This window comes from Rhinopithecus roxellana, chromosome 6 (assembly GCF_007565055.1).
Source record: "Rhinopithecus roxellana isolate Shanxi Qingling chromosome 6, ASM756505v1, whole genome shotgun sequence".
Lineage (NCBI taxonomy): Eukaryota > Metazoa > Chordata > Mammalia > Primates > Cercopithecidae > Rhinopithecus > Rhinopithecus roxellana.
The window spans coordinates 2,401,282-2,417,376 of NC_044554.1; positions in this window are offsets into that span (position 1 = coordinate 2,401,282).

Consider the following 16,095-nt stretch of genomic DNA (forward strand, 5'->3'; position numbering starts at 1 on the left):
AGGGCATGACTCCCTAGGCCCTTTAGGTAGGAATTTGGGCAAGATAAAAAATCAGAGCTTAGTGCTCAGTGCTTTTGTCCCTTTGATCCCTTTCCCATGTCTGATCATACTGGCCCCTTCTTCCTCCACTGCTCTCAGTACTTCCTGCAGTCAATTGGCAGACATTGTGTAAGCCTCCCTGCACAGAGACGACAGCTTGGCAACAGGGTGTTTGCAAAAACTTGCCTAGCGAAGAGGAGAACGTGCTTTACTGCTGATTTAAATTTAGGAAAACCCTCCTGCTGGGTAGAGCTTGTGTTAGAAGAGAAGGCGTCTCCACAATAAATTACATAGTTACAGTTTCTTTGCTGACCTGGATATTTTAGAGATTCTTAGTTAGAAAACCCATTAGCTATAATGAGACAAAAAAATTATTTACACTCCTTTCTAGGATAACATTTTGACTGAAATTTTATACATAGGATTATAAAAATAAAAATAAAATCCTATCTGTTGGAAGGAAAGAAATAAAGAGAAAGAAAAAGAAAAACAGAAAGAGAAATAGAAAGAAAAGAGAGAAGGGAGGAAGGAATGAGGGGAAAGGAGAGGAAGAAAAGAAGGCCTGAAAAGAAGGGAAGGAAAAAACGAAGGGAGGGAAGTAACTCCCATGGACTCCTGGAGTTACTGAGCCCTGTCTTCTGGGTGGGGCCAGCTGGGGTCCCATAAGAAAAACCCTCGATGTGCTGCTGTCTTTTCAAATGAGTGTTGATATTGCATTCTTATGAGCGACCACAGTTTTAGAACGTTAATCCCTCATAGACACAGTTTTAGATCTTTTATCTCTCCATCTGTCAGCAAAAGAACTGGCAAGGGTAGTGGTGAGTCATACGATGATAATTTCTTCTAGTGTTGTGTCATTTCCCTGGCAATATGAACACCACAGACATTCTATCTGCTTGGGCAAAAAGTTTCTCTTTATGGCATTTTATTATTATTTTTAGTAAATGTTACATACCCAGAATGAGTTTTTAGGAAGAACTGAGGATTAACTGAGATTGACTTCATCTATACTGGGTCCTGTCAAATGTGGATTTACCCTCCTTCTAGTACCTGGGTAACAAAATCAAAGATAGTGAAATAGCTTGAAACAACCAATCAGATTAATAAAGTAACAGGCAAAAAAAAAAATGATAGGTTGGCCACCATGGATCTCACATATGTAAAATTTATTGTGGCCGGGTGTGGTGGCTCACACCTGTAATCCCAATATTTTTGGAGGCTGAGACGGGCAGATCACCTGTGATCAGGAGTTCGAGACCAGCCTGGCCAGTGTGGTAAAACCCTGTCTCTACTAAACATACAAAAATGAGCTGGGCATGGTGGTGGGTACCTGTAATCCCAGCTACTTGGGAGGCTAAGGCAGAAGAATAGCTTGAACCTGGGAGGTGGAGGTTGCAGTGAGCAGAGATTGAACCACTGCACTCCAGCCTGGATGACAAAGTGAGACTCCATCTCAAAAAAATAAATAAATAAAATTTATTGTTACCACCACCAAGAGGGTACCCATGGCTTTTTTGGGTTCACAGATTCTTCAGACATTTTACCATGTAACACCAACATAATACCTGCTGGTATCACTGAAGTGGGTAGCACAGAGGAGCAAGGCTAGCTAAGGTTGTACATCATGACAAGACATTATTTAAATCTGAAAAAAATACTCCCATAAGTTTGCAAAACCTTTTCCCATCACCATAACAACCTACACCTTTGGACAAGCTGTGGGAACATAATTAAAAGACATGAAGATTGAGCCTACTAGTTTGATTTTGTCCTGATTCCTGAAATATTTATCCTTAGGAACTTCAGCCATAACTACTTCTTGCTATCTTTTGCATCTCGTGATACGTAGCACTGAGAAATATACCAATGGCTCCTGGTATGTTTTCAAAAAGGCATCCTACATGCCCTCTTCAGGTTTGGTATCATATCAGTCTATAAGTTAAATGCCCTCATTACATAAAATCCAATGCCTCCAATGGGGGTCAGGTGGAGTCATTAAGAGTGTTGGCTCTGCAGTCAGACTGCCTGGTCTGCAGAGCAGCTCTGTCACTTACCAGTGGTGTGAATAACCTTGGGCGAGTTACTTCAACAGTCCATACCTCAGTTTCCTTATCTGTAAAATAATAATATTAGTAATGGTTAAATGAGATAAGACATTTGAAACCCAGTAGGGTGCTCAGTATATCACAAATGCTCAATAAATTATAGTTAGTGATATTATTAGTATATTATGCAAACTGTTTCCCATAATTTTTTTTTTTTTTGCCACTTTCAGACATTAAAGCAATCCAAATCTTTTTTTTTTTTTTTTTTTTTTTTTGAGGCAGAGTTTTGCTCTTGTTGCCTAGGCTGGAATGCAATGACGCCATCTTGGCTCACTGCAACCTCCACCCCCCCAGTTCAAGCGATTCTCCTGCCTCAGCCTCCTGAGTAGTTGGGATTACAGGCACCCACCACCACGCTCGGCTAATTTTTTGTATTTTTAGTAGAGTCGGGGTTTTGACATATTGGCCAGGCTGGTCTCGAACTCCTGATCTCAGGTGATCTGCCCGCCTTGGCCTCCCAAAAAGCAATCCAAATCTTAATGTAGTCCTATAATGGTTAGTGCTATTTAACAATGAAGAATTGTTGCCTAGTTCAAAGCCATAAAAATATTTTCACATGCTATCCTCAGGAAGCTTTATTATTTTACCTTTCACATTTACATCTATAACCCATCGGGAATTATTTATGTGCACAGCATGAAGAGGGAATAATTTTCATTTTTTCCAGTTGACTATCCAACTGGCCCAGCATTATTGCCTTTATTCATCATTCTGTACTGCCGACTTTGTCATAAGTCAAGTATGTGTACCCAGGGGAGTCTGTTTCTGTTCCGAATTGTTTCCTTTGGTCCATTTGTGTGTACTTACCCCAGTACTGTTTCAACTGTTGTACTTTTACACTTAGTCTTGAAGTTGGATGGAAAATTCCCACAACTTGGTTCTTCTCCTTCAAGATTATCTTGGCTATACTAGGTCATTTGCAATTCCACATACATGTCCAAATCCACTTGTCAGTTTCCAAAAAAAAAGGGAGAAAAAAAAACCCTTCTGAGATTCTGATTGGGATTGTTTTGACTCTATAGATCATTTTTGGGAAAACTGGCATTCTTATAATACTAAGTCTCCCAATTATATGTTTATTTAGAACTTTTAAGTTTTGTTTCAATCCTGCTTTGTGGCTTTCTGTGTAGCGGTTTTGCATATCTTGCATTAAATTTACTCTCGGGCATTTGAATTTTTGAGGCTGTTTGTAATTGTTTGTTGCTAGTGAATAAAAATACAATTTGTTTATGGACTAAAAAAGACACCACTTCTGAGTGTAAAGGTGAGCCACAGGCTGGGAGGAGATATTGGCAGCACCTTATACTGACCAAGGCTTTTATCTAGAATGTATACAGCTCCTATTAAAGAGGAGAAAACAACACAGTGGAAAAAACGGGGAAGAGTCCTGAAGTGATTTTAAGGGAGAAGACCATCCCTCATATTGTCTTATGCCCAATTTCTGCCTCCAAAGAAAGAATAAGTAAAAACTAAAAGGCAGAAATGAAATCCACAAGCAGACAGCTCAGGGCCACACCCTGGGCCTGGTAGTTAGAGATTGACCCCTGACTTAATCTGTTATTTGCATAAAAAAGGCACTGTGAAGATTCCTGTCTGTTGTGGGAGGACAGGGACCCCGAACAGAGGGACCAGCTGCAGCTATGGCAGAAGAACATAATTTGTGAAGATTTCATGGATATTTATTAGTTCCCCAAATTAATACTTTTATAATTTGTTACACCTGTCTTTACTGCAATCTCTAAACATAAATTGTGAAGATTTCATGGACATTTATCACTTCCCCAATTAATACTCGTATAATTTCCTATGCCTGTCTTTAACCTCTTAATCCCATCATCTTTGTAAGCTGAGGATGTATGTTGCCTCAGGACCCTGTGATGATTGCATTAACTGCACAAATTGTTCGTAAAGCATGTGTGTTTGAACAATATGAAATCTGGGCACCTCGAAAAAAGAACGGGATAACAGCGATGTTCAGGGAACAAGGGAGATAACCCTTAGGTCTGACTACCTGGGAGCTGGGCAGGACAGAGTCATATTTCTCTTATTGCCAAAAAGTGGTAAGAGAAATATTGCTGAATTCTTTCTCCAGGAAGGAATATTAATAATCAATAGCCCTGGGAAAAGAATACATTCCCAGGGGCAGGCCTCTAAAATGGCTGCTCTGGGAGTGTCTGCCTTATGCAGATGCTGCATAAGTGTCTGAAGCGTCTTAGGCACTGGAGCGGAAGTGAGGGTCTGGTTGGAGCCTCGGGCGGGTGGAAGGGTCTCCAGGCTGCTCTAAACAGCTGGTCAGAGAAGGCAGGGGGCTGCAGGTTGTGGGGCTGAGGGGCGGAGACGGCCTAGGGCTGTGGGGCTGGAGGCTGTGGAGCTGGGGGCAGGGACCCGTGCCAGAGGCCAGGGCAGGGCACAGGCTGGGCTGGGCTGGGAGGGTATGCTGGGCCTCACGTTCTCAGCTGCTCCGGGCTGCCTGGCGCCCTGGCCTTGTGGAGATGTATGGCGCTGTTTTCGAAGAGGCCTAGGGTGGGAGGAGAGGTGCACAGGCAGGTAGGCAGGTGGACGGGCGCCAGTGCTTGGTCTTCTGGGACCTTCCAGATCGCCTGATGCACGCAGGCGCCATGCCCCTACGGGAACTGTGCTGTACATGCAGCTCTGGGTGATGTGTCCCAGGTGGTCGACTGTGAGGCTCCCCAGGGAGCACTTGTAGGGGAGGCCTAGGCACTGAGGAGAGTGGGGACTCATCCACCTGCCTGCTGCAGATGGATGGTCACAGATGGCTCTGAGGTCACAGATGGCTCTCCAGGTGGTGCGGGTGATGATGGTGTTGGTGCCGAGTGGAACACGTTCAGCGGGTTGGCCTGCAGCTGATGCTAATGTTGGTGAGAAAGCCGTGGGTCTTGACAAAGGTGTCACGCACCACGTGCAAGGCTGTATGGCCGTGGTTACCGGGCCAGCTCCAGGCCCTAGGTGGTGCAGGGCGTCCAACAGTCCAGGGCGTGGGTCCCAGTGGGGAGGTGTCCCCCAGAGCTTTCTCAAACCTCCTCATGAAGCCCTCGAGGCACGCTTCCCGCTGGCAGGTGAGCTCAGCGACCTGATGATGCCACGCAGCCCTGGGTCTCTCAGCCGCCCCCAGTGGCAGCAACTCCTCTTTGCGGACATAGCGCTGGAGGAGGACATGCGGGACTCAGTGCCTCGGGACAGCAGGTTCCGCAGGAGTCATCCTTGGTCCTTGGGCCGTGAAGAAGACTGAGCAGTTGGTGCGGGATGGGGAGCTGTTCTCGAGCTGGGCCTGGGTTAGCATGAGCTCTTCCAAGGGCTGCACAGGGCGGCCCAGTTCAGGTTCCCCACAGGGGGCTGCTCCAGTACCTGCACGAGAAGCTGGCCCTGGGGGCCAGCCTGCCCACCAACTCCGCTTCCTGGGACACATCCTGTGGCTGCAGGGCTTCACAGGCGGCTGAACTCGGGGAGGGTGTTGGTGGCAGTTTGGGTAGAGGTTCTTGCAGGGGTTGCCGGTGTCAGGTCATTGTTTCCTCATTCTGCAACTTCTCCACGCGGTTGGAGGCGCAGAACCTGAAGCACTTCTGGATGAACAGGTTGAGATGGCACTGGTGGATGACAGTGGCGACTTCACCGCTGAACTCTTTGGGATAATGGGTCTCTTTACATTCTGTAAGGATAGACTGTGGGCGAGTCACTTAGGGGTGATGGTGGTGGTGGTCTTGGATGCCATCCCCAACCACCTGTGGGTCTCAAGCAGCTGGCTGAGGGGCTCGGGGCCTCATTGGGGGTCTGGCTGCCGCTTACCACGAGGGTCTTCTTGGCACCTGTAACGGCTGCAGCCAAGTGGGTTTGGAGGTGTGGGTGATCCTCTTGGAGGGAGGAAGGCATCTCCACCAGCCTGGGGCAGCCGGCAGCCAGCTCACCTACTTCCCCTGCGCCTGCTGGGCCCGCAGGTAGCCAACTAACTCCTGTGCCAGCATACAGGTGGGGCACCACAGGACTCCTCGTCTAGGGCTCTGCCTCAGGCCTTCCTGGGAAAGATGAGATCATCCTCTTCTGAACAGAGTGGTCAGACCCGAAGTTCTCTTCCTTGTAGGGCTGAGGGCCAGTCAACCTTTGTCCTCCGTGTTGATGCTAGTGGACTCATTGAAGATCCACAGGCACACCACCAGGGGGTCAGAGTGAAGTCCACCTCATTCTCTAGGGCTGAGTAGTCCACATCCTGCCTGTGATGGAGGAGAAAGAGGAGGAGTAGGATGGGCCAGGGAGGGGGGCGGGGAGTCCTTGAGCCCCTTGGATGGTCCCTGAGCCTCCCTGAAGCCCAGGCTGGAGACTGAGTCTAAGTCCCAGCTGAGGCTGGGAAGGCAGGGGCCCACACCCTCAGCACCACAGATTCTGGGGCCTCGTCCTCACTCTCGTCTCCAAAGAGATCATGGTGGCTCAAGACCCGCTTCTTCAGCTTGGGGAGTCCTGCGAGGCATCCAGCAAGCAGGCCTTCCACTCCACCAGCTTCCCTGCAGGGGCCTTCGTGAACTTCCTGTCTGGGAGGGTTGGGGGAGCAAATGGACCTCAGTGGCTGAAAATGGCTGCTTCTTGGTCCCGTCCCCTGCTCTACCTTGCGGCAGGGGCTGCTGGCCTGCAGGCCCTTCTTGTCCACACTGGGCATCTCCTGGGGCTGCCCTCAACCCTTGTCCTTGGTCTTGTCCTCCTTTTGGGCACCATCTTTACGACTGTGGTCCCGCTTTTCTTCCTCAAGTTTCCCTTCCTTGAGGCAGCCACCATCCTGCCAGGCCAGGCCTGGGGAATCGCGTGTGGCCGGGGACTCCACGTGGAGCTGCAGGGCTGTCTCCTTGTTCTCCTGCAGGCCCTGTCCACAGCCTCCAGACCCTCCCTGGAGGAAGGCTGCCTGGTGGCCTGGCTCTTGGGGCTGGCCCTGGCTTTGAGCAGGGCTGGCCATGGTGGGCTCCTTGGCGGCATTGCAACCGCCAGAGGGGTGGCAGGGCTTTTTGAGAGCAGAGTAGAAGGCTTACTGCCGGGGAAGCCCGGGGCTGCCTGGTGGCCCGTTGCTCCCAAGAGCTGGCCGGGCTGAGGTGCCAGGCCAAGTAGCTGGAGAGCGGCCCAGAGTTGTCTATCACCTAGATGCCACTGGGGACAGGGCAGCTGTGCCGCGGGGGCTGGCTCATGGCCTTGAGGACCAACTCCATGGCATTGCATCCCCTGTGCCTCTGCCTTGACCCCTATTCAGGGAGGCCAGCAAGTGCTTGCTGCCAGGCTTGGCAGGGGCTTACAGGCCACAGATGCCAGGGCTGTAGTCACAGGCCAGCAGGAAGGCGTCCTGACCCAGGCCCGCCGTGTCACCAGCATTCTTGCAGTTGTCTTCAGCAGCTCCCCTCACAGCGCATGGCCTCCATGGACCAGCCCCAGCCCCAGCCCCAGCCCCAGCTCCATCCCCAGCACCCAGCTCGAACCCCAGCCCCATCTCCAGCTCCAGCCCCAGCCGCAGCCTCAGCTCCAGTCCAGGCTAGGGCCCTCCCCCAGGCCCAGGCTCCTTTCTCCCTCTGGGCGAGGTTGGGATGGGGCTTGGGCAGCTGGGGGTTGTAGAGGTCATAACCCATGTCAGAAGTGGCTGTAGGACAGTGGGCAGGGTCCCCAGGAGCCCCAGAGCAGTAGGGACAGTCCGTGGTCCAGAAGAAGCCAGTGGAGCGGAGGAGCGTGGTCTGTCCCACGGCCTCTCGGCACCTCACAGACCCATAATTTATTTTGTAAACTGTATGACAGTAGCTACTAGAGCTAAATTTACACATATCTTATAATCCACAGTTCTATTTCTAAGTATGTATGCAGCAAAAATGCATGCACATACCAAACACATGTGGGAATATTCACAGCATCATTATTTGTAAAGCCTCAAACTGAAAACACCAAAATATCCATCAATTTTAGGACAGTAAAAAAACTGTAGTATAAACATGTGTGATGTAGCTGAAAAATGACTCCCACAAAGACATGAGGTCCTAATCCCTGTGATACAGGAGGTGGAAATAAATTATTTAAGTTGATAGGGTGAAAGAGTCCCTGACAAAAACTTACCTTTTAACAAAAAGCAGCTTAGAAATTACTTTCTTTTAAAACACACACAGTTTAAAGCAATTGCTTTTTTTCTAACAAAGAGCAGTCTGGAAGATTGGGCTATAAAACATGAATAAGCACTTCGGCACAGAGGGGGAGCTTTCTGAGTAATCACCAAACTCCACATAAACACAATGAGTCCCAGTAAAAACAGTGGGCCTTAATGAGCATATTCCTTTCCCTATTTTGGGCACACTAAGCTAGGGAAGCTGAAAGCTTGCATGGATAAAGTCTAGCAGCTTGCCAATAGACTTGGGGCTTGGCGTGTCCAATATGGAGGCTCCATTTCCCCCCACCCTTTTTTTTTGTTACCACAAAAACTAGGTAATGGCCAGGTGCCGTGGTTCATGCCTGTAATCCTAGCACTTTGGGAGGCCAAGGCGGGTGGATCACCTGAGGTTGGGAGTTGAGACCAGCCTGCCCAACATGGAGAAAGCCCATCTCTACTAAAAATACAAAATTAGCTGGGCGTGGTGGCACATGACTGTAATCCCAGCTACTCAGGAGGCTGAGGCAGGAGAATCGCTTGAACCCGGGAGGCGGAGGTTGTGGTGAGCCTAGATCGTGCCATTACACTCTGTCGTGGGCAACAAGAGTGAAACTGTGTCTCAAAACAAAAACAAAAACAAAAACCAGGCAACATGGCACCAACCATGTTAAAAAAATCCATCTGCATAATAAAATATTGGGGTGGGGCAGCTAGCTTCTTCCCACACTATGCAAATGGCACACCTGTTTCAACCAATCTTTCATACTCTTGTTATGCCCAGACCGTTTGTTCCCCGAAGAAGACCACCAGAGTCCAGAGTCAAAGCCAAGAGGCAAGGATCTTTAATGCAAGTTCGAACTTGGTCCCTCCGTTCCACAACATACAAGAGGGCCCTGAATGATGCATGTGGCCGCTTTTTATAGCCCGATGCATACAGGATATGTAAGGTTACAGAGGTACAAAGGAATTCTTTTGGTTGCAGCATTACAACTGGTAATTGGTTAATACAATTAACAGTTTTCCATTTGTTCCCGCGCTTTTAGTAAAACTACAAACGGTTGTGATCTTATCAGGGGCTCTCTAGGTGGTGTTTCTGAGATGTGTGTGGGGGGGATGTGTTTGTGTTGGGCTCAGGAAGTTGGGACAAAATAGAGGATTGTGTTTATACTGGGCCCAGGACTAAGATATGTGGCAGACACCAGTAATTAGAGCAGGACAGAGACTTTCACAACGTTTGTCCTTACAATGTCCGGAGTATATAGATAACCTAATTAACCTAATCGGTTAGGTCCGGGGTCGATCTTTAACTAGGCTGAGGGCACCACCCGGGCTGTCAGGGCGCCGCCCGGGCTGTTTGCCTGTGGACTTCATTTCTGCCTTTTTAGTCTTTTTTTCATTTGATCTCTTTCATTCTATGTAAATTAAACACTGCCTCCTCAAGCTCACCTATAAAATCATCTGCATTTCACCTTGGAAGTGGCAGCCCATTTCTCCAGGACCTCTCTCTCTGCAGCAGGGAGAGCTCTTTTTCCTTGGCCTGTTAAACTTTCACTCTAAATCTCAGTCATAGGGTCTTCACAGCTGTGATTGAGCTAAAGATCCTGAGAGAGGGAGATAATCCTGAATTATCCAGAGGGGCCCTGAATGCCCTAAATGCAATCACATGTGCCCTTATAAGAGGGAGCCGGAAGGAGATTTAATACAGAAGAGGAGATGGCAGTGTGGCCAAGGAAGCAGAGATTGAGTGGCCATAAGACAAGGGCTGCTGGCAGCTTCCAGAAGCTCCTGGAAGTGAGGACTCTCTCTTAAAGCCCCTGGACAACTGTGGCCCTGCTGGGACCCTGGTTAGAGCCCAGTGATACTGACTTCTCGTTTCTGGTCTCCAGAACTGTGAGAAAATAAATCTCTATTGTTTTAAGCAGCTAAGGTTGTAGTAATATGTTATAGCAAACATAGAAAACATACACCATGCAGTGGTGTGTAAATAATAAATAGGCCAGGCATGGTGGCTCACACCTGTAACCCCAGTCCTTTGGGAGGCTGAGGTGGGTGGATCACCAGGTCAGGAGATTGAGACCATCCTGGCTAGCATGGTGAAACCCCATCTCTACTAAAAATACAAAAAATTAGCTGGGCGTGGTGGCATACGCTTGTAGTCCCAGCTACTTGGGAGGCTGAGGCAGGAGAATCATTTGAACCCGGGAGGTGGAGGTTGCAGTGAGCCGATATCACACCACTGCACTCCAGCCTGGGTGACAGAGCGAAACTCCATCTCAAAAAAAAAAAAAATTAAAATTAAAAAATAAAAATAAAAAATCAACTAAAAATAAATGAAGTACTCTACACACAGCGCAGATGAATCTGAAAACAATCACGTTGAATGAAAGAAGGGAGAGTCAAAAGAGAACCTACCATGTGATTCTAGTGACTCAAGGTTCGAAGTAGTCCAAACTCATCTTTGTTATTAGAAGTCAGAATAGTGGTCACCTTCCAGAGAGGAGCAGTGACTGGGAGGGGCATGAGGGCTCTCTGGGGCTTTGGTAACATTCAGTCATTTAGGTGCAGGGCTGTGCTCACTTTGTGATGGTTCGTTGGACTGTGGTCTTACCATTTATGCACTTTCTGTATGTGTTTCCCTTCAACAAAAATTTATTCAAAAAAAAAAAAAAAAAGCCTGAAGGAAATCTGCTGCAGTCATATTTGATGCAATGCCTGGAGTGGGAACAGGGCTACCATCTGCTCCTTTATTACCCTCTGCCCTCCCCTTCTGGGCCTACTTGGCTTGGATTGTTTCAGTTTAGTACTGGTTGGTGGCTTCTGTGTTTTGCTGTGTAAATGTAGATGGTGCATGTGTTTTGTGGGGAGGGACAGTGTTCAGCTTCCCCCCTAACCTTTATCACAGAGTATCCCCTCAAAAAGGGGCTGCTGTGTCTCCCTTTAGGCACACAGTAATCCACATCTATAACATCTCTTCAGTGTGGGGCTTGCCCTGTCTGGCCCTGTGCCCTCCTCCAGCATCTGCTCTTCATACTGCAGTGGCTTATGCCCTCAGAGCTTCCAAGACCTGGGACAGATGAAGAAGCAAATCCCTCCTGCTCTTGGGCACACCCCACAGTGGGCCCTTCTCATCATGCTGGCCTGGGTTCCTCTAGTGAATTTTCCCACTTGCAGAAAGGATCATCCAGGTAGAAAGAGGCCAGTCCTTCTTCCAGGTACCTACAGTCTCCATAAATGATTCCTCTAACTCCCCTCTCCTCTCTTGGCTTTGAGTAAGTGGGTGAGAGAAGCACCTCTTTCTTTTCCATAGAAGGAGAAGAGAGAAGTCTCTCACTACCAAACTGGGCAAAACCACAGGATAATTCTGACCCCCCACCCCCACCCTTCCTCATTCCACTCCTTCTGGTAAGGCAGGTGGAGGGGTGTGGTTGAGCCTGTTTCTTCAATCCAAGGCTTTGGGACTGCTATCTTTCTCTAATTGTAGTGAGGGTACTGAATGTCTTTTCGTCCGCAGCTTTGGACTTTGTCACTAACTCTGGGACACATGGAAAAGCCCCACTCAGTGATTTTTCATCCCAAGGTGCCTGCCCCAATCTCCGCAGACAGAAGAGTGCTGTAGAGATGGGCCCAAGCAAAGCATGCAGACAAGGGTCCCTGGCCTGAAGTATGCAAGGATGCCTGGCAGGTTGGCTCTAACTGTATTTTCTAAGCTTGTATACTTTTTTGTGTTTTTTTTGAGTTGGAGTCTTTCTGTTGCCCAGGCTGGAGTGCAGTGGTGCAATCTCGGCTCACTGAAACCTCCACCTCCCGAGTTCAAGTGATTCTCCTGCCTCAGCCTCCTGAGTAGGTGGGACTACAGGCATGCACCACCACACCCGGCTAATTTTTGTATTTTTAGTAGAGACGGGGTTTTGCCTCATTAGCCAGGCTGGTCTTGAACTCCTGACTTCAGATGATCCATCTGCCTTGGCCTCCCAAAGTGCTGGGATTACAGGTGTGAGTCACCACGCCCGGCCAGCTTGTATAGTTTTGTCTGGTTGGGCCCTACCGATAGTTTTGTAAGTGGAGGAAGAAACTATCTTTATATTTCCTTGATCCCTGGTAGTTTGCTTGTAATTGAAGACAATAAATACCCATTCTACCTGTCTTTATCCATATTCTTACCCTGAAAAGATGAAACTTTTTTCTCATATTTTTTGATCATTTGTAATTTTTTCTTCATGCCAAGGCAGTACCTCCTCTCTAATAAGTGGGTGATATCCCGTCACCACCTGCTAGTTTGATATTTTGCTGCAAGTACTCACCCAACTCAGCAATCTGCCTAACAACGTGACTTGGCCCGAGGCATGCACAATCATCACAGAAGATAGCTGGATTTGTTCTCTCAACCTTCGTTGCATCCTGTTTATATTGGATATAGTTGCAAAGCTCAGATTATATCCTTTGGACCCCTTGCTGGGTAGGAAGTGGCACGTGCTCTGGGCACGCTCTCTGGGTAGAGACAGTGCAGCGAGGTGGAGACAGCGAGGTGGAGGTAGTGAGGTGGAGGCCACTGTGTTTTCAGGTGCTGGTGGTCAGAGTTGGAAATGAGAGGCTTCTGTGTCCCTTCTTCACCTGTGGGAAGGCAAAAGGCAGTGGCTGAATTGGCATTTTCTTGTCTTTTTTCTTTCTTTCTTTTTAAATTGACATGGAATTTACCTAGAGTGATATACACAAAGGTTAAAGAAGTTTTACATACGTTCATACTCATGTAACCACCACCTAGCTCAAGTTACAGACATTTCCAGTACTGAGGAAATGGAATTGAAAACAAATTCTCCTGCTAACCCAGAAAGCCTCTCCACAAGTTTAGAAGAGAAAGAAAAAGTTTTATCATTGAATACACACTAAAATCATGTAACACATATCACAGGCAATCCATGAAAGAGATTGCAAAGATAGAAAGAAATCAACCATGTATATAACCTGGCAGATACAACTCATCACATACTTGTTCTCAAGAAAATAACTAGTCCTTATGTAAGGGAACTTGGCAGCACCATTTTTCACATATAGTTCATACTACATTTGATATGGACAGGAGGCAGGGAAATACTGGGTAGAAGAGGGAGGTTCCCCAGCAAGGGCCCCATCCTCAGGCCTGGAAACTCAAAGCCCTAAATGGGAACAGGCATTCCTGTTTTCATGTCCAAATATTGCCTTTTGGCCTACCACACCCTCCTATCCTGTATCCATATAAACCCAAAACACTGGGCTCCATAAGCAGAAGAGTAGGGGAACAGAAGAGTGGTAGATAGAGTTGCAGAGAAGGAGAGAAGAGAAGGAAGCTCTGAACACTGAGAGGAGTTCAGCTGGGGATGGTCAGAGAGGTCAGTTGCAGGATGGACAAACTCCAGGGGAAGATCAGCTTCCCACTTCATCCCCTTTCCAACTCCCCATTCATCCCACTGAGAGACACCTCCATCTGGTAACAAAATCCTCCTCATTTAGCATCCTTCAATTTGTCCATGTGAACTGACTCTTCCTGGATGCCGGACAAGGACCTGGGTACCAAGAGGGCACTGAGCTGGTTAACATGTAAGCCGTCTGTGGACGGCAGAGCTAAAGTAGCACTGTCACATGTCCGTTGGAACTTTGGGAGTTGCAGGCACCCACCCCTAGGCACTACCATGGGGCTGGAGCCCAAAAGCGCTCACCCTGGCTCCTGCACCTGCCTGTCTGTGGGCTCCCCCTCCTATAAGGGGTTTGAGCGTGTGGTAGCCTAGCATATGAGCCACACCCCTGCTGCAGGTCCTGCGAGGGGGGTCAGGAAACTCTCCTGTTTCATATTCACCTGGTAATTGGAGTGGTCACTTGTGCTTGCTAATTGCCTTTATCCAAAAGAAAATAAAATGTGTAGCCAGGTGCCTGCTGAAGTTGGACTCCTACCCTCCCCTGGACTCTGGGGATAGAGGGTTGGTTCTCTTCCTTGATGTTTACATTTCAAAGAGATGGCTCCCAGGTACTTGAGAAAAGCATCCCTGGATTGTAAGACTGGCAAGAAGATTATTTAGCTCTTAGAAAGATTTGCATAAATCTATCTGAAGAAGAGAGAGAAAGAACTTATGACGAGGCATTTTCTAAAATAAATCCTCTAAGCTGGAGACCATTATTCTGAGAGAAGTAACTCAGGAATGGAAAACCAAATACCATATGTTCTCACTTCCAAGTGGAAGCTAAGCTATGAAGACACAAAGGAATACAGTGATATAATGGACTTTGGAGACTCAAGGAGGAAGGTGGGGGGTGAGGCTTAAAACACTGCATATTGGGTACAGTGAATACAACTTGGTTGCCCTTTGCACTAAAATCTCAGATTTCACCACTACAGAATTCATTCATATGAAAGGAAAATATCTTGGGCCCCCAAAATCACTAAGGAAAATTCAAGCTGGAAACGACTTAGGGCAAACCTGCCTCCCATTCTACTCAAAGTCACCCCTCTGCTCACTGAGATAGATGCATATCTGATTTCTCCCTTTGGAAAGGCTAATCAGAAACTCAAAAGAATGTAACCGTTTGTGCATCGCCTATCTGTGACCTGGAAGCTCCCTCCCTGCTTCCAGTCTTCCTGCCTTTGCTTCAAGATGTCCCACCTTTCCCGACGGAACCAGTGTACTTCTTACATGTATTGACTGATGTCTCATCTCATATAGAGCTTTCCAACTATATCCAATATAAAACAATATCAAAACTAAGCTGTGCGCCAACCAGCTTGGGCACATGTTGTCAGGACTTTCTGAGGCCGTGTCACATGCATGTCCTCAACCTTCGCAAAATAAACTTTCTAAATTAACTGAGACTTGTCTCAGATTTTCTGGGTTCACATAACCAAAAACCACTTATACATAAAAATAAAAAAATTAAGTAAATAAAAATAAAAAAATTAAGTAAATCCTCTAAAGAAAGAAATGGGGGGGGGCGGTCTCTTTTGCTTCTTGTACTGGAGAAAATTCAAGTGTTCTTTTTTAACATTTGTCGTTGCCCTTACACCAGAACCTGAGAAAGCTCCCACAGGCCCTTTTGTTTTGGGGTCCCATCCCTAGCTGGATGCCTTGTTGAAGGCTTCACCTGACCCAAGAGAAAGTTACATTGTTGGTTAAACTGGGTTGCAGCACAGCTTCCAGTGCAGGAAGACTAGGGAAGGCCGGCACAGGCTTCTAAACCCTCCCTCTACTGCTTGCTCTCCAGAGGCAAACCACAGACACCTGTGTCCACCCAGGCACATCCACTTGAATCCTGCCGTCCAGAGTCCTCATAGGAAGGTAGTCGCATGGACACGAGCCTGTGATTGAAGTTGAGGATGTGAAGTCTTCATGTTTACGTGAGACACTGCTGACTGAACATTCTGCCCCCTCTGCTGTGGGACTAGTTATATTTCCCAGTAGTGCTCAAAACATAAATGTTCTGTAGCTAGCATTAAACATCTAAATAACAATTACCTAACTTCACCTGCTGTTAATATTTTGCCACTTTTCACTAGCAGAAAGTATGTATATTTGTATGTATTGTTAACCCAAAATATCTGAGATAGGTCTCAGTTAATTTATAAAGTTTATTTACCAATATTAAGGACCTGCCTGTGACACAGTCTCAGGAGGTCTGACAACATATGCCCAAGGTGGTCGGGCCATAGCTTGGTTTTACATTTCAAGGTAACATGAGACATCAGCCAATATACGTAAGATATTGGTTTGGTCTGGAAAGGTGGGACAACTTGAAGCTGTGTTGGGGCTTCCAGAACACAGGTAGATAAGAGACTAATGGTTGCATTCTTTTGAGTTTCTGAATAGCCTT